Source organism: Acomys russatus, chromosome 3 (assembly GCF_903995435.1).
Source record: "Acomys russatus chromosome 3, mAcoRus1.1, whole genome shotgun sequence".
NCBI lineage: Eukaryota > Metazoa > Chordata > Mammalia > Rodentia > Muridae > Acomys > Acomys russatus.
The window spans coordinates 29653818-29672839 of NC_067139.1; the positions used below are offsets into that span (position 1 = coordinate 29653818).

General features: G+C 44.2%; 1 protein-coding gene across 1 annotated transcript in view; it reads left to right on the forward strand.

The window, feature by feature from the left end:
- Positions 1-19022, forward strand: part of Cap2 (cyclase associated actin cytoskeleton regulatory protein 2) — a 143700-nt gene continuing 124678 nt past the window's right edge. The window contains exon 1 of the mRNA XM_051170794.1: positions 1-165. The gene's annotated coding sequence lies outside the window, so the exon portion shown is untranslated. The remainder of the gene's footprint in view (positions 166-19022) is intronic.

Here is a 19022-nt window from a genome sequence, read left to right on the forward strand (position 1 = left end):
TTGGAGCTGCCGGAAGCCGCGGGCGACTCTCCCCGAGAGCAGCGTGACCGACTCGGGCTCCCGTGCAGTGGGGGAGGCGGAGGAGCGTCGGGCCTGCGGGAGGAGGGCGCAAGTGGCCGGAGCCGGCTGTGTATCACCGAAGTCAGGACCTGGGCTCCACAGCAGGTCAGGCTGGAGCGCGGGGGGCCAGGGAGAATGGGGGGCTTGGCTGAGCGCCCGGCGCTCGCAAGTTGCGCGCCCCGGGTCGGGTGGGAGATGGCCAGGACTCGGGGAAGAAAGGCGACACCGATTCAGGGATCTGAGGCTACCCAGATATGAGGACAAGGGAAGTGAGGACCAGGGATGTGAGGACCTGGGATGTGGGGATTCCGGTGCTAGGGCGGTCCTCATCTGGGTCAGCGTAACCTAACGCCCCAGCTGCTCGTCTGGCACTGAGGACCGCGAGTTCCGGGCTGGAGGGCCACCCGAGGGCCTGCCCGCCGACAGCCACCTCACCCTGGCCCAGTCTAACTTTGAAGGGTCTCCACTGTTCTGCTCTTAGCCTCCCAAGGGTTCCCGGTGGGTGTCATTGAAATGGATCTACCTCTATCAGAAGGTGCTGGAAGAAAAGAGACCTGGTTTCTCTGCAGAATCTGACTTGAGGCCATGAGTCACTTCTAAAATATGCAAACCCAACTGAGGCTTTGAAGGGACCGCTCTGAAAATGGTACCCCGCAGCTGTTCTCTGACTGCCCCATAGGGGCTATTTTGTGACATCAGCAATCTTTTCATCACCTTTAGGCTGAAGATCCACCATGCACATGAGAATATTTATTCTTATCAGCACCACAAAGAGGCTGTGCATTTAGTAATATCGGAATCCATTTGTTATTTAAGTGACCCTGTATTTTTAGGACGTTCAAGACGTGCATTTAAAATTAGGTTCCAGAAAGACCGAGAGGAAGTGAAGATTGAGCAGCCAAGACCCGCTTCTTTGCATATGTAGTCGGTAGAATGTAGAAACCCAATAAACTTGGGATGAAACTTAGTTTATCATAACTGCTTAGAGAGACTGACAGGGGGAGGGGGAGGGGGCAGACAGACAGACAGACAGAGGGACAGAGACAGAGACACAGCGTGAACGAGTGCTGTACATTTACTGCCTGATTGTGCTGGTTTCATTTGCTTTTTGGCTGTTTGATTTGCTGGTAGACAGAGCCTCAATATGGCACTCCAACCCGACCTCACACTCACAATCTTCCTGCCTCAGTCTTCTGAGTGCTGAGTTACTGGTGCGCACCTCCACACCTGGCTAGATGTCTGAATCTCAGGGATTTGTCTCTGAAGTCTTGCTGACACAGCTGGACCACTTTCTGTAAGGTTGTAGAGGTATCATCTTTGGAGTGATTTCTGATTGATGAGGTTTCAATTACACCACAAGCCTGCTGAGGGGAGGGGGATGCGTTGGGTAGTTCGATGGTGTTGCATTGCTATGGGCTGAGAGCACATTAGAAACAGATACTGAAAGCTGGCAGAAATAATCCAGCCAATAGCTTGCAGCTAGAGCGTGCTTTCTTGACAAGACTGCGCTATTTTTTTTTTTTTTCCTTCAAGAAAAGACTTATTACTTCACGAATCCTCAAGTCTGAAAATCCACAATAAAGTTAGGATCAAGTGATAATACAAGGATGAAGAGAAAAAAGAGGCTGATTGTGAGAAATGACAACACGGATGAACCAACTGGTCTTGCAATCAGGAAATAGGTTTTTCTGTTGGTCCTTCAGACAAGACATTGTTTGGCTTGTTGGTGTGTGTGGTTTGCTACTTCCTGGCTAAAAGGCGAGGTAAATAAGAGGCCTTGTGGACTAGACTCCACAGGCTGGTTAGTAACCATTCAGCTTGGCTGTTGTAAGTCGAAAGTGGCCAAGGAGACTATGTAGAGGAGTGGTCCCGCCGAGTTTCATTGTATTAATGAATATGAAGTTTAAAGTTTAGTTCATTTCTGCCCGTAACAATTTACCCCTTGTAACACACACTCGCACACACACACACATCCACACACACACACATCACCCACACACACTTAGCCTAGAGGAAGAAGGATGAAGGAAAGAGGAAAGCAGTAGTTTGGGGTTTTGCTTGTTTGTCCCTCTGACAGTAGAGCACCCCTTCCCACCTTGGCCTTGTGCCTCAGTGGCTAGGTTCTCCAACTGGTTGAATTCTGCAGGAATTAAATACTCACAAGACCAACATTAGCTTGATTTAGACATGCTGGCGTTTTATTTTGTTTTGAATATCTCCTAACATATCCTTATTATGAGGTTTGGTTTTATTCTTAATTCATCAGTTATGCATGACGTTGAGTCCATGTAAGTCATGACCATTTTATTTGAAGCAGCAACTGTCAATGACTTGCCAAGTTTAGAAGTGGGGCTTGAGAACAAGAGAATTGTGAGAATTATAATTCTCAAAGTGTAAAAAAAAAAAATAAGATCATATATGCGATAAGGGATTCAGATCCACAATATATAAACAGCCTTTCTAATTTACTAATAAAAATATGGTCTGGTATCAAAACATGCCAACGAAGACAGATAAGTGTCCATTAAAGCCACAAAAGGATGTCCAACACCCTTATCCATCAGGTAATGGCAAATTAAACCCACAATGAGATATCATGCCATACTCATTAGTGTGAGAATAATTAAAAAATCGGATAATCCCAGGTGTTGGTGAGAGTGTGAAGACATTGCAGCCCTCAAAAACTGCTGATGGGAATGTAACATGATGTGTTTAATTTGAAAGACCGTGGTCCCTTGAGTTAAACACAGAGTCACTGTATGACCTAGCAGTTCCACTATAAGTCAATATTCAAGAGAAATAGAAACACAACCATGGAAAAAGAAACCTATACAAGGGCTAACAGGGTAGCCCAGTGGAAGAGCATTCCTATATCATGAGCAAGGCCTCTGGGTCAAATCTCAGTGCTGCATACAAAAATAACATTTTAAAAAAGAACAACAAAAACTATACATAGAGGTCCATAGACGCACCAATGGTGACAGCTCTGAGGTAGAAACAACAAATGTCCGTCTACTGATGGGTAGGGAAAATCTGAATGATCCGTGAGATGGGATATTATTAAAATGGAAGGCAGAGCTAGGGATGGTTCAGTGCTTGCTGCTCAGTCAGTCATGAAGAACTGGGTGCAGTGGCAGCTCCTGTAATTCAGCACTGGGGTGCAGACTCAGTGAGAGCCCTCTCTCAAAAGATAAGCTGGAGAGTGACTGAGAAAGAGATCTGATGTTGACCTCTGACCTCCACACACATTCCCATATGGGTGTGCATGCAGAAAGGGGCGCGGTACTGTAACAATGCCACATGTGTAAACCTTGATCACATTCCCATATGGGTGTGCATGCAGAAAGGGGCGCGGTACTGTAACAATGCCACATGTGTAAACCTTGATAGCACCCTGTTAAGTGAACAAAGCCAGTCACCAAAGACCACATAATGCGTGGTCCCACTTCTGGGAAAATGTTCCCAAGAAAGCTTTATCAAAAGAGCAGTTATTGCTTAGGACAGGGAAGGTAAAAAGGATATGGGTTTCTTTCTTCTATTTTATTTTATTATTTTGTTTTGAGACAAGGTTTCTCTGTGTAGCCCTAACTGTCCTGGAACTTGCTCTGTAGATCAGGCTAGCCTTCAACTCAGAGATCCACCTGCCTCTGCCTCTCATGCTGGGATAAAAGGTGTGGGCCATCACCACCCAGCTTCTTTGTTTATTTTTAAATATAATATTTTTATTACTTTTTAAAGAATTTCATATAGGTATACATTTTAGCACATTCACCTCCCACTCCTGCCCCTAACTTCCCACCTCCCCACCCTCTGCCCTTTAGCTGTGTTGTGTCTTTTTTCTTTATAGCCCATGAATTCCAATTGTATTGTCCATTTACTCATGGGAGTAGTGCCATCCATGGAGTGTTGTCAGCTGACCAGAGCCCTTATCCTTAAAGAAAGCTAACTTTCCCTCCTTTAGAAGCCATCTACTATCAATAAAGCTCCTCACTTAGGAATAGGGGCTTATGAGTGCCCAGCCCCCACCATGCTAGCATGAAAACTGTCTTGATCTTCTACAACATCCATGGCTGCTGTGAGTTCCTGGGTACAGCCGTCCTGTCGTGTCCAGAAGGCTCTGTTTTACCGCAGCCCCCACGCCCCACCCCCATGGCCATGTTTACCTTTCACAATCTTCCTCCCCCGTTTTCTCCATGGCCCCTGAGCTCTTTCTGAGCTGAGTTTTATACAAGAAAGTGATTGACTTGGGCCCTTTTAAGTGTGAGTGTATGTTGTATCTCAAAGAGAACAGAGGGCAGAGGTGAGAGAACGAGGCTGTCGCCCAGCTTGTTTAGCTCTTTGCCTTCCCTGGCCTATGCTGCTTCCTAGGTCCTCCCAACCTTGAATTTTGTGTTAATCATCCTGATTTAGCCATTAAAGAATTTTATAGCATGTGCATGAGATCTGAAATGACTGCCATTTAGATCTTTTTGGCTTTTCGTGTATTTTTTAAGGTATATGTAATCTCACATTTTTTTTCCTCTGTCACTTTTTGTTCATTTGGTTCATTGGGTTTTTGTTTGTTTGTTTGTTTGTTTGTTTGTTTTTGAGACAGCAGCTCAGATAGCCTAGGGTGGCCTTGCATGCTAAAACTCATTTTCTTAAAGCTCACCATTGCACTTAAAAAAAAAAAATAACCTATGTTGTCACATGGAGCTGTGTTACAAGCTTTGACAAATGTTCCCTAAATACTATGGTCCTTCTCCAGCCTACAGACAGATAGGCTGTTTCCCATGGTGTCCCTTTACCAAGAATGCTGCTTTAGAGACCTTTCCCATGTGTCTGAAGAGTGACTGTGTACAGTGTGTGTGTGTGTGTGTGTGTGTGTGTGTGTGTGTGTGTGTGTGTTGTGCGTGCGTGCATGTGTGGTGTGTGTGTGTGTGGTGTGTGTGTGTGTGCAGTGCAGTGCATGTGTATAATGGGGTACATGTCCACATATGTGTGCAAATATGGAAGACAAACAACAACCTCAGATATTGTTCTGGAAGCACCAGTCATCTTTTGTTTAAGGCAGGGTCTCTCATTGGCCTGAAACTTACCGACTAGGTTAGGCTGGCTGGTCCCGGAGCTTCAGGGACCCACCTGTCTCTGCCTTGCCAACTCTGAGATTACCAGTGCCTGGTACCATGTTTGGGCTTTTTGGCATAGGTTCTGGATATGGTTGTGCTCAGGCTCTCATGCTTGCAAGGTAAGCACTCTGTTGACTGAGTCTTCTCCCCAGCCCTGTGCTACAGATTTTAGTGACAAGTCTACAGACACGTATGCTCCACTTATTCATGCCTCCAGCCCAAGCTAACACGATGATATCTGAGGCCCTGACTTTCAGGCTACTTAAAGCCTAACTGTAATACCTGTTTCCTGAAGTATGGAAAACACCAAACACCAAACTTCACAAGCGGTGGTGGAGGAGACGGCTGGTGCATGAAATGCCTCAAGTAAATGCAGTCCCATGAGATAGGCCTTTTGTTCTGTGATTTTACACCTAGGGAAGTCTTGCTTTTATTTGCCTTTATAAATAGTTCTCTCACTTGGGAAAAGAATGACTTCTTTCACTAAGAAATTATTTGACTGACTTTTACCCCTGTTTTCAATATTCAATCTGCATAGGAGGAGGCATGAGCATTGTGGGACCCAGAAGGAGAGCCTTTGCTTATTAGGAACACCTGTTCATAATAACCACCTACTAGCCAGGTGTGCTGGTACAAGTCTATAATCCCAGCACCTGGGGAGGCAGAGGGAGGCAGATTGCTGTGAGTACAAGGCCAGCCTGGTCTACAACTTGAGTTCAGGACAGCCAAGACTACACAGATAAACTCTGTCTCAAAAAACAAACAAACAAAAAACCCAAAAACAAACAAACAAAAAAACCCAAAAACAAACAAACAAACAAAAAACCCAAACAACAATAACCAAAAAAAAAAAAAAAAAATTAACTAGCTACTAACTAGACATCCATCCATCTGCCCTGGCTTCTTGCTGACCTCTCAAACAAGTGGAGAAGGAGAGCATGATCAAAGTTTTAAATTTTTCATACCTGCCCACTGGCTGGATAAGTCAAGGAAGCACTGGGGCTCCTGTTGGCCTCCAGCTGGTCAGAATTTAAAGTCCACACTGTAATCAAACAGCAGGATTGTCAAATTCTCTCTTAATTTGGAGAGAAAATAACCCCTTTGTTACTTTATGCCGCATGTGGAAACACAGAGAGATTCTGGGACTCGCTGGATATGTGTATGTTCTGCTTTGAGTGACAGTTGTGCGATAGCAGCTGTCACCCGGGGCCAAGAATGAGTACCACTGAGTAGAAGCTGTTATCTAAGCTGTGCGTGCACATCTCAAAGGATCTATACTGGGGATGGCATCCCAATTTCCTGTCTTGTTTTCTGTTCGGTGTCTATTCACAGTAGACCCTCTGGTTCTTATGTGACAAGCAACAAGAATCAGTCAAACTGGGCCACACCAAGAAAACTGGCTGTCTGGTTCCCCTGTCTCACTGCTGTAATAAAATGCCCGAATAACATAACTTAAGAAAAGGTTTATTTGGGCCACAGTGTAAGGGGACAGTCTATTGTGGTGGGGGTGGCATGTCGGGGAGGAGCAGGAGGCAGATGGTCACATTGCGTGCACAACTGGGAAGCAGGGAGAGTTTGATTAATGCTGGTCCTCAGCTGGCTTTCTGGATTAATGCTGGTCCTCAGCTGGCTTCCTTTCGCCGCCTTGGTGGTACCAATCCACAGGAGGGTGAGTCTTTCTTCCTCAGTTAACCCAATCTAGAAACTCCTTCAGAGATCTAACAGAGATTTGTCTCCGGGTGGTGATGGATACCTGAGGGATACCCAGAGTTCCTGTTTTGGACAGCCCTTCACTTCCTGCATTCTTTCTACCTTCAGACTGGCCTCATGACTAGGACGCTGATTCCTCCAATGTCTTTCTAAAGGGTGAGTGAGTGAGTGATTATCTAGTTAAACTTCTTTAATAATTGACAGTGTTTAGAATAGGCTTGCTAAATCAAAAACCCTCAGATAGTGTAGAACTGGGGGTGGTTTTCCATGCATTTTGTGTCACTATTATAAAATACCTGAGGGTGACTGAGGAAGTAAGAAAGAAAAGAGATTATTTAGTCTCATAGATCTAGTTACAGGGAACTTTGGGACCAAGTGGTCGCACCTGGCAGGGACCTCATGCTGTGTCAGTGGATAACATAGAAATGGACCGGGGTGGGAGGGGATGTGGGGTCGGAGGGTGGGGGCGTGGCTAAGCATGTGAGGTAGCCTGCCTTCCTCACAGCCTACTCCTGTAGTGACTAACCTTGTCCCTCAAGACTTAATTGAAACTCTCATAAAAGTATATGTTCTTCATGAGTGTGCCCCATACCCTGCCCTTGAGTCGTGAGGGTGCCTCATGTCTGTAATCAATAATTACATGTTCTGCTGCTATCTTTTTTCGCCCAGGTTGCTTTTCGTATCCACAAAGATTTAAAAACAGCCTAACAAAAAGCAATGAGTGGCTGAAGTAGCACAGAAGGAGTAACACTTATTCTACTTGCGAGATTTATGCATCCCTATCTATCCTGACACTGAGGATTCAAAGAGTTTTGATATTTTATCACCATGACACACTTCCAATGCCTCCTAGGAGAGGTTCTGAGTGACATTTCTGTAACAACATTTTTCATCTGTTTCCATCGCTTTAAGTATTACATTAATGTAAAAACAAACAAACAAAATTGCTGCTTGAGGTTTCTCATTTTAATAATATGTATACTTGTCCACATTCATGAAATAAATACTAACACTGATCAAAAGAAAGGGATTTCCGATGAAATACTTTTGACTTATATTTAGTAATCATGTGTTAAAATTTGTAGCGTTTGGTTTTTTTGCATTTTTTTTTGAGAAGTTGGATTGTAAGAATCGTACTAGAGATAATGGTGTCACATAATAGAGACAATGATGTCATAATAGTGACAATAATGTCACATAATAGTGATGATGCTGTCGCATATAGAAGCAATAATGTCACATAATAGCAACAATGATGTCACATAATAGTAGCAGTGATGTCACATAATAGTAGCAGTGATGTCACATAATAGTAGCAGTGATGTCACATAATAGTGACAATGATGTCACATAATAGTAGCAGTGATGTCACATAATAGTGACAATGATGTCACATAATAGCAACAATGATGTCAGAAGAGTTGTTAAAAAATATTTTGACCATTTAGTAAAAATTTAAGCTTACATAGCTTTTTCCTTTTTCTTTTATTTTATGTGTATGGGCATTTTGTCTGCCTGTGTCAGTGCATCATCTGCATGCAGTGTCCAAAGAGGCCAGAAGAAAGCATCAGAGCCTCTAAGATTGGAGTTACAAATGTTTGTAAGTCACTAGGTAGGTGCTGGGAATCGAACCCAAGTCCTTTGGAACAGCATCCAGTGCTTTAAACCACTGAGCCATCTCTCCTTCCTTTATGTCACTACTTTTGATACAGAAAAGTATGATGGGGTACCCAGTAAAAGACACTAAAGCCGAGTATATATAAAATTAAAATAGTCTCCTGTAGGACAAACAAAATCGAAACGTAACTTCAAGGAGAAAATGACCTTTTGCAAAGTGGGAATTTGTGACTGCTGAGGGGGGCCTGTTTCTGTGCTGTTCTTTGATAATGGTTTCATCAGGGACATCACTATGAGAGCATCTCTCACTGTGACGGAGCCCGTGGACTGACCAAGTCCTTGTGCTGCTGCTTTAAGGAACATGTTTAATAACTAGTGGTCTTGGTGCTTATTATATCTCTCAATGAAGGAGCATCATGGCCTGTCACGCTTCCTTCTTTCCCTCCTTCCTTTTCTTTCTTGGCAATTATTCACTTGCTCATCTTTATTTTTCTCCTCTCTGGAGGGACTCAGCGTGCGTGTGTGTGTGTGTGTGTGTGTGTGTGTGTGTGTGTGCGCGTGCGCGTGTGTGTATATGTGTATATGATGTATGTGTGGTATATGTGTGTATGTATGTATATGTATGTGTGTGCATGTGTGTGCATGTGTGTGTATGTATGTGTGTGTATGTATGTGTGTGTGTCTGTTTGTGTTAACTAGTTATCATTATTTGCAACTATAAATGCATGCCTTCCATCCTAAGTTTGTGAAGTATTTAGCTACTGTACTTTTCTCTGTTTTTTCTTTTCTTTTCTTTTCTTTTTCTTTTCTCAATACTCCGTGGTCCAGGCTGGTTTGGAACTCACCATGTCATGCAAAATAGACTCAAAATCATGGCTGTCCTCCTGCCCCAGCTTGCTTTCTGGGTTCTATGATTGCAGGGTGAGCCGCCATGCCAGGAGGCTGCCATCTCATAAAATAGACATTCTTCTTCCGTGTATTTCTCCTCTCGTGAGGCTCCAGGAACACCAGGGTTAGACCCTTAGTGTGGCCCCACAGGCCGTTCAGACGCCATTCTTTATTCTTCCCTATCTTCCTGTCCTTCAGATTAAACAGTATCTATGTCATCAAGATCAAGGCACCTTCCTCAGCCGCCTTCGTTCTGCCATCAAGCCTACCCAGTGTGCTTTTATTATTGTAGTTTTTTTTTTTTTCAGTTCTAAACTTTTCTTATAGCTTCCGTTACTTTAGTAAGAGCTCCTGGCTTCCAGTCATTTCAAAGAAAGTAGCTTCATCTCAAGCACAGTTAAAACAGCTACAAATATTCCTGGAAATTCCAACATCTGTGTCACCTTGTGGTTGACATGCGCAGACTGTCTTCTCTCAGGATTGGCTGCATGCCAAACCATTTTTACTTGAATGTTGGACATTTGAGGTTTGCTTCTGAGAGACAGACCCTGGGCCACTTGGAAAATGGTTTGGCTCATTGGATTTGCTTGCTTTTCCAGCCAGTCAGTTCAGCTTTGTGTTTCATGCAATGTGCACGGTCCCAGCATTACTTCTATTTTCAAAGTCCCCATGTCACATGCATGCACGATTTAGAGGTTTAGTCTTGGGCTCCAGCAGAGGTTGTATTCAGTTCTCAGGGGCGCTGGGTTTGTCCCACACGTGCACAACTCAAGGGCAAGATGGCAACATTTCAGGATCAGGGTGCTCCCTCTAGTCTCTGTGATTCCACCCCAGACTCTCCTGTTCTTCCACCTGAGATACTGAGTTTCTTTTGGACGTTTTTGTGTCCAACCTGCTGCAGCATAATTTCCCAAGTCTGAGTTATCCTCAGGACAAAGCAGTGAGGCGGAAAACAACAGCCAGTGCAGAAGCCAGCTCGAAATGCGTTCCCCTGCTGTGTCCTCAAGTAAGTGAGTGGTGAAGAGTTGAATTCATTCATTGAACACAGGGAAACTGAGACTTAAATTAGCCAGCCTCCAGCTTCCCACAGATACGTGTGTTGCCACTGAAGGGGCTATGTCTCAAGGATTCTCTGATCCTCATAATTCGTTTCCCACTATAGCACATGACAAAACCTAACTTCTTATAGCCAGAGGTCCCGGTTCACAGAATGACTTACTCTGTAAAGCCAATGGGGGTTGGTTTGGGGACCAAACCTGTCACAAGCAGGAAGTGCGAACTGGTGAGATGATATCTGTATGCACTCTGCCTTCTTGTGCTATGCTCAGGATTGGTGGAGAAAACAGGAAGTCGGTGCTTTAATGGGGATGTAGGACCCCGGGAGATTTCAAGGCATTGATTTGGGGGAACGGGTGCCAAGAAAGGACCTTTACTTAGAGCCTTCAAAACAGCAGCACCACAAGGTGGATGGAGAACAGGGTAACTCATAGCAAAAAATGCCTGAGCTATCTTTGTGGTGCTAGGGTTCTCTCTCGACCTTGGAAGCCTACCATAGGAGCTGGGTGTGGCATCAGAAAGTCTCACTGAGAAGTGGACCTTCTCCTCACCCCTGCGACATCAGCTGAGGCAGTCGATGAATCCCTAGGCTACCCAGGATCTTGGCAGTGTTTTCTATAGTTTTATAAAATTTTTTGGAGCGCCTTTCTCCCTCACCCATATAACTCTCTAATCTTTGTTATTTCGATTACATCGATTGAAATGTCTTTGAAATAAAAAAGAGAGTGGTAAACCCGGCATGGTGGCACACCTCTTTAATCCCAGCAGAGGCAGGTGGATTGCTTAGTTTGAGGCCAGCCTGGTCTACAGAGGGAGTTCCAGGACAGCCAGGGCTGCACAGAGAAACCCTGTCTCAAAAACACTAAAAAGAGGGGGAGGGAGAGGGCATTTTATGAGTCAGCTTTCTGTCACTGTCTTAAAATGTCCGTAACAAGCAACTTATAAAAAAGAAAGGCTTGTTTGGCTCACAGTTTGAGAGGTTTGAGTCCATGATCATTCACCTTCAGCGCTGTAACAGAATGGTGCTTCTGGTAGGGATGAGTGGTAGATACCAAAAAGACGAGACAGGAAGGGGCGTTGTCCAGTGTCCCTTCAACTTCCTTCCACTCAGCCCCGCCCCAGTGGAACCGCGGGCTGGGGAACCAAGCCTTGAAGGTAAATTTTTATGTGACATTTTAAGACTCAGACTAAATGGTGACTAGTGTTTGGTGTTTGGTGAAAAGCAGGTTCCCAACTCACTCTATAAGAGTGGAGGTAGAAACTATGCGAAGGGGGGCTCCCTGCTAACATGAATGTCATCTTTTGGTGACACTGCCTGACTGAGCGCGGTGGACCTCTGTCCTCTCCCAGCACTGCTCACTACAGAAGATATCTCAGACCTGCCTTTCTAGATTTGACCACTGTGCCTAGCAGAGAGTGGGGGCTGGAGACAAACCAAACAAAACTGATGTATTTAGTGGGCCCATCAATCATGAATGAATAAAAATACAGTGATGGTGGGGAATCAGTTAACAATGAAGCACAAGATGTCTTCCCCCGATGCACCCATGCCTAAGAGAAGTGAATTAAGACAGAATGGCTTGACGGTTAACCAGATATTTTATTTTATTTATTTGTTTGTTTGTTTGTTTGTTTGTTTTTGGTATACTTGTAGAGAAGTTCGTTGACTGTGACTTGATTTTTACAGAGAAAGGCTTTAGCTTCCTGCCACTGCATGTCTATTTCAGGTTTAATCTTAAGCTCATGAGCACAGAAATTTATGGATTTAAATGTTCCCCAAGGAATCACCATAGGGCTGGGGAGGTGACTCCATCTGTAAAGTGTGAGACCTGAATTTAATTCTCAGAACCCACAAAGAAAAGCTAGGCTCGGTGGCATGTGTTTGTAACCTACCCCAGAGCTGGCAAGGTAGAGACAGGTGGAACTCTGGGGCCTGCTGGCCAGTCAGCCTAGCCCAACCCACGAGTTCTGGGCCAAGTTAGAGACTCTATCTTAAAAATGCAATGTGGATCCATGTGTGGTGACACATGCCTTTAATCCCAGCACGTGGGAGGCAGAGGGAGGTGGATCTCTGTGAGTTCGAGACCAGCTTGGTCTACAAAGAGAGTCCATGACAGCCATGTCTCTGTGTAACAGAGAAACCCTGTCTCAAACAAACAAACAAACAAATAAACAAAATGAATGCAATGTGGAGGCTATGGGGATAGTTCAGTGAGCCAGAGTGCTTGCTATGCAAGCTCTGAAGACTGTCTTCAAATCTCCATCAGGCATGTTAAAAGATGGGCTTGGTGGGTGTGATTGTGCATGCCTATAATCCCAACACTCAGGAGGCAGAGGCAGATGGATCTCTGTGAGTTCAAGTCCAGCCTGGTCTACCACAGCTACACAGAGAAACCTTGCATCAAAAATAAATAAACAAACAAATAAGTAAAATGCATGGCCATGCGTGTACAACCATAACCTAACACTGTGGGGTGGAAACAGGGGCTTGCTGGCTACCAGCCTAACTCCAGACTCACGTGCCTCAACGAGAAAGGTGGAGAGTGATAGAGCAGCACGCCCAGCCACTTCCTCTGTCTTCCTAAACAGCATGGGCACACAACCACACGCCCAACACACACAAAAGTGAAGTGTACATCTCCTGAGGGATGACACCTGAGGGTGACCTCTGGCCCCCATATTCACACACACACACACACACACACACACACACACACACACCAGGGAATCTCTCACCACATTTGCCTCTCCGTCTTTGACCTCGGAACAGGAATGTTGAGCTGGCTATCAGGAAACCTTGAAGACCTCACTCTCTTTTATTAAAGGAAAAACATTATCAAAGTAACTGTCTTCTTTACTCATTTTAGGAACTGGCTGTGAAGATTTTACAAACCACTTTGAACAGCATGAAATCTCTCTCTCTTTATCTATCTATCTATCTATCTATCTATCTATCTCTATATTATTGAAATCCTAAAGTAAAAACAAAAAAGCCATGGAGGATGCAGAGCTTGCCTTTGGTGAGAGCAAACAATACTTTAAACCATGGAAACCACTGTGGTTCTAAACAGGAAAGACAAATCTTGCACCCACTTTTAAATGGAGATTTCTCCTGTGAAACTCTGGCTTCCAGCCTGATCTGGGGCCATGCCAGAGAGTAGGCAGCAAGGAAAAGGCAGAAAATGGAAGCCAAATCATTAGTCAATCAAAAATATTTATAGCCTTCTCTAGGTGTATGGCACCATGCTGGACTCAGTGGGAGGACAGAGGCAGCATGAGATCAGCCTCAGCTCAGGCAAAGCATGCCACCCAGCCTCTTGAGCAGTAGGGAAGACATGTGTCGAGGGAAAAGGCGACACATGGAGTGCTTTCACTGGACAGTGTGTTCTACAGCTGCTAAGGGTACGATCTGGAATGCATAGGCTGTTATTCTGTTACTCGGGGTGGTACCATTTGCATGTTGCTGCGGGGTGCCGGTGTTCAGAGCAGCCATAAAAGCTATCGTTAACACTGGCCCACTGAGCATGGGAAGGGGTTTTGGTAAACGGCCAGGGAAGATGGAGGAGTCTGCTCCAAACTTATCCTAAGAGATGACTTGAATTCTTTGTGCTGTGTGTGTGTGTGTGTGTGTGTGTGTGTGTGTGTGTGTGTGTGTGTTCCTGTGTGCAGATACACATGAGCGCAGGTGCATTTGAGGTCAAGGGATAAACTATAAACTTTGGTGTCATTCCTCAGATGTCACCCACTATTTTCTGAGACAAAGTCTCTCATTGGCCTAGAATTTCCCCCAAAGGGCTATCTAGCCAGTGAGTCCCAGGCATCAGCCTGGCTCCAACTCTCTAGAGCTTGGGTTACAAGTGCATGCCACCCACCACACCTGGATTTTTTAAATGTAGTTTTTGAGGGCTTAATTCGGCTCCCCTTCTGTACAAGGCATGTATTTTACCTACTGAGCCATCTCGCAGGTCCCTATGAAGTACTATTTAAATCTTAAAGATTTACTATAAAAATATTTAGGAGGAAAACATGTGATTAAAAATCTAATTACTTTATTTTGTAGTAATCAATACACATTAGTAGAAAAAATCTTGGTTAGAAATGTTTGACAAAGGGACTAGAGAGATGGCTCAGCAGTTTAGAACATTGGCTACTCTTCCAGAGGACCTGAGTTCACATCCCAGGACCCACATAATGGCTCACAACCATCTGTAACTCCAGTTCCAGCAGATCTGACACCCTCTTCTGACTTATGTGGGCACTGGATACATGCATGCAAACAAAAGGCGTGTGTGTGTGTGTGTGTGTGTGTGTGTGTGTGTGTGTGTGTGTGTGTGAAACTTTTTAATGCTGGAAAAAGTCTATAGATGTACCACTCTGAAGCTGCTGCCTGATCTTATCTGCTGTCAGAGCTAAGCAGGATCAGGGTTGTTAGATCTTGGATGGTAGATATATTAGAGGAATAAGTAAAGAAACAAGAAAAAATGAAATATTAAAAATATTTTCCACTGGCCAAATTTTCCCAGTGACCCTTCCCATTCTACATGTCATAACTCTTGCCTCTGTGACATGGACCGTCCTACTAATCTTGGCTGCCCTTTTTATCACTGTGAATGTTCCAGACTCTGTGTCTTTAGTAAAGCAAAGTTAAGGACTTTCCCCAGAGCTCCTTAATTTTTAGTTACTTTCCACATTGCTGTTATGAAGTAACTGATAGAAAGCACTTGTGTGATGAAGGGTTTTTGGTTTTGTTTTTTTGTTTTTTGTTTTGGCTCATAGTTTGAGAGAGTACAGTTCACTGTGGCTGGGGAAGCTTGGACACAGGAGTGTGCGGCAGCTTGCTTACGTGTGAATGGGTCAGGAAGCAGAGGGTCAATTGAGGACTCAGTCCATTGGGTGGTGCTACCCATATCAGAGTGAGTCTTCACTATTCAATTAAGCCCCTCTGGAAATTCCCTCACAGACATGTCAAGAGTTATGTATCTCCTGGTGATTCCAAATCCAGCATATTCACAGTAAAGATTAGCCACCAGAGTCCCCCAGCTAACAAGAGCCACAGGACCAATTGGGGTGCATGACTCCAACATCAATGTCCCTCTGTGCTTTCCCAGATAAACATGAGCACAAGCACGGAGGCACTATGAAATGCCCAAAAGTGTAAGAACTCTCCTTTTACAGTAATTTGATATGAAAATGGCATTAAAATGCATTCTCTTTAGGTGTTTTACACATAAAATGCACCGTGAACACAGAATCCATCCTATTAGGGACAAAGTATCAGTACTTTGAGAATGGGCTTTGCAGAAGATTAGTGAGCAGAAAACAGCAGTAGTGGTCTTTTCTCCTAGGAAAATATTTCTTTATTATGGGTCTCTGTTGTTGCAGTACAGTCTACGGGAGAGCACACACTGGGTACAGGAAGTAGTTCTTTCTTCTAGGTCTCTTCGTTGTTACAATACATTCGAGAGGAGAGCACACACTGGTTATAGAAAATATTTCTTTCCTCTAGGTCTCTTTATTGTTGCAATGTAGTCGATGGGTGCACACAGGGGTTACAGGAAATATTTGAAACCCAGTTTTTTATTTATAAAATCAGAGACAAAGAGACCATAAGGCATAAGAAGAAAGGAGGGAACATCATAGGAGAAGGTGGCAGGAGATGCCAGGCCACAGATGAACAGCATGCCTACAGAACAACCATTCAGATGAGAGAAAGACCCACCCTGGAAGAAACACACAGAGATGTTCCATTGTGCTGGGCTCTGTCGAATGGAAACTCTCAACTGGAAGAAGAACAGAAAGATGGGTTGTTTTTAAGTGCATACAAAACCACGAGCTGGTCCACATGTGGTGGCACACACCTATAATCTCATTCCTCAGGAAACTGAGGAGGAGGACTGCAAATTTGAGGCTAGCCTGGGCTACATATCAAGACTCTTAAAAAGACAAAGAAATGGAAAGAAAAAGAAAAAAAGGGTAGAGTGAGAAAGGAAAAAAGAAAAGGGGTGGAGGTAGGAAAACCAAGAAGCTATTAACAATGGTTTTAGGAAACCAGATGAGCCAACAAATAATCACAGTGGACTTTGCGAGTCAGATATGACTCTCTGTAAATTATGGCAGCACACCATTAAAAAGATGGGACATGGGGGACGTAGGCTTGGGGGCCTGATACACACCTTTAATCTCAGTACTAGGAAAGCAGAGCCAGAAAGGTTGTACATTGGAAGCCATCATGGACTATGTTGGGTCAGACAAGACTGGCCTATATAAAGTGATTCTGGCTCAAATGAACAGATAAATAAAGTTAACAAGCAGATGTGCACTGGTGGAACTCAATGGGTAATGCCTTAAAATGGAAGAAAACCAGACAAGACTTAAAGATGAAACCATGTTACTTGGAAGAGATAATTGTCTAAATAAATGACCACAGTAATTGAAAATATTTATCTCTCAAAATGAATGATATGGGCAGGGAGATATTGTGGTTTTTGTAAGAGCCAAATGCTGTATTTTGCAAAAAGGTGGAAGAAAAATAGTCAATGTTTTTGCCATGAAGAAATAAGTGTTTGAAGATGTGGATAAGTTTAACTCGATCTAAATAGCACACCATATTTACATCACATAATACCTTTTTGATTCTGTGTACATCTCACCTTGATAAAGGCAAAAATTAAACTTTACAAAAGGAAAATGAGGCAAGATATGGAATCAACAAAGGCATATATTTACAGGCGAATGAATAAAGAACATGAGAAGGCAAGTAGTTAATGAATATTATTCAGCTACTAAAGGAATAACCATCCCACCATCTGTGCCAAAATGGGTTAGATAGGAAGAAATTATATCAAGTGAAAGAAGTGAGACACCACACGCCAGAACCCCATGTTCTCAGACCCATGTGGAAGCTAAAACCATTGCTCTCAAAGAAGGAGAGGGCAGAAGGGTGGTGACTGGAAGCTAGGAAGAGTGGAGGAGGGGTAGAGCGGTTGCATACTGGCATGGACATATGTGAGGAAGAATGAGGGTTAGTGTTCGTAACAGCGAAGTAACTGCATCTTGCTGGATAGCTCATGAAGAACCAAGAGGGGAGCCTGGAGACCCAAAACACAAAAAAGATGACTACCGTGTGCCTGGATGGAAATGCTAGCAGCCCTGATTCAACTGTGGCACAATACTGAGTTCCCATCCTGTGTCCTGTAACTGCGCTACATCAACTAACAGGAAAAAAATAGGGTGGAAAAGAAAAGGTGAAGGGAAAGTTTAAACAAGAAATGCAAGGATGCACAGAGATGGGCTTGCCACTATTGTTACCTCAGGAGATATTTCAAAAATTAATGCATACAGAGTTTAGATCAATCCCAAGTACAGGCTAAGTGGTGTGTACCTGTAATAACTTCAGCTGATCAAAGCCAGCCTTGGCTACAAAGCCAGTTCAAGGCCAAGCTAACAGGGCCTACATATTTATTGAGACTCTATTTTGTTTGGTTGGTTCGTTTGGCTTTTTAAGACAAAAATTATCCTCAAATAGTTTCTTAAAATAAATCTTCAAGGAGCTGGAAAAATGGTTCAATGATTAAGAGCACTGGCTGCTCTTCCAGAGGACTGGGGTTCGATTCTCAACACCCACATGACAACTCACAATTGTCTGTAACTCCAGTCTTAGGGGATCCAATGCCTTTTTCTGCCTTCTGTGTGCATCAGGCATACACATGGTGCGTAGACATACATGAAGGTGAAATATTAATACAATGTCAATTTTAAGCTTTAAAAGCGTGAAATGTTAGAACGTGACATTTTCCTCTGACACCGCCCCCTTGGCTCTGATGTGCCATAGGCAGTAGAGACTCTCCTATAGGGTCCCTTGCACATGGACAAGATGGCTAAGAGAGGCGTGTTTGAGCTGCCGCATCTGAACCAGACTCCTCATCCTTCGGTTGTAAATCTGGCCTCCCGTTCCACCACTGATCCTTACGCCACGTGTCATCCAGCAAGCTTGGCCCCCCTCACCCCGCCCCCATTGGCCTCCTGATCAAACTCTGGTGTCTGCGTCCCTTGGCCAGACCCACTCCTCGTGAGAACCTGAAGTTCCCATTTGCTGTGGCAACTCTGTGCCTCCCCTCAGCCCGCTTCTTAATTCCCAACTCCTGTCAAAAGTTGGCTAAGTGTGTTTTGAAGCACCAGGGCAAATGGCCTGGAATGTGGGGAATCTATGACTGGGTTCTTTGCTTATCCTTGAAGGTCTGGACAGCAGCTGAGGTTAAATGTAGAACAAGCGAGAAAGTTCGGGTGGAATGCGTGACTACCTCAGGCTCCACCAGTTGCCTGCCCTGGCAGTGCTAACGTGGATCCTGGTGTGTCCTTCCTTTTGTTCGTTGTTAAGCATCTTTGACAAGCTGCTCCACATTTTTAAACCTAGAGGTATCTTTCCAGCCTCCTCCCGTGAACAGTTTTGATCCCAGTAGAGGCTGTAGACAAGCCTTTCTGATTTTACGTGCAGTGGCATCTGAGTGGCTTTTAGGCCACATTCCACAGCAATCTGCCCTCGGCTTGCAGTTGATAGGCTGAGTCCTGTTGTCTTTTCAATGT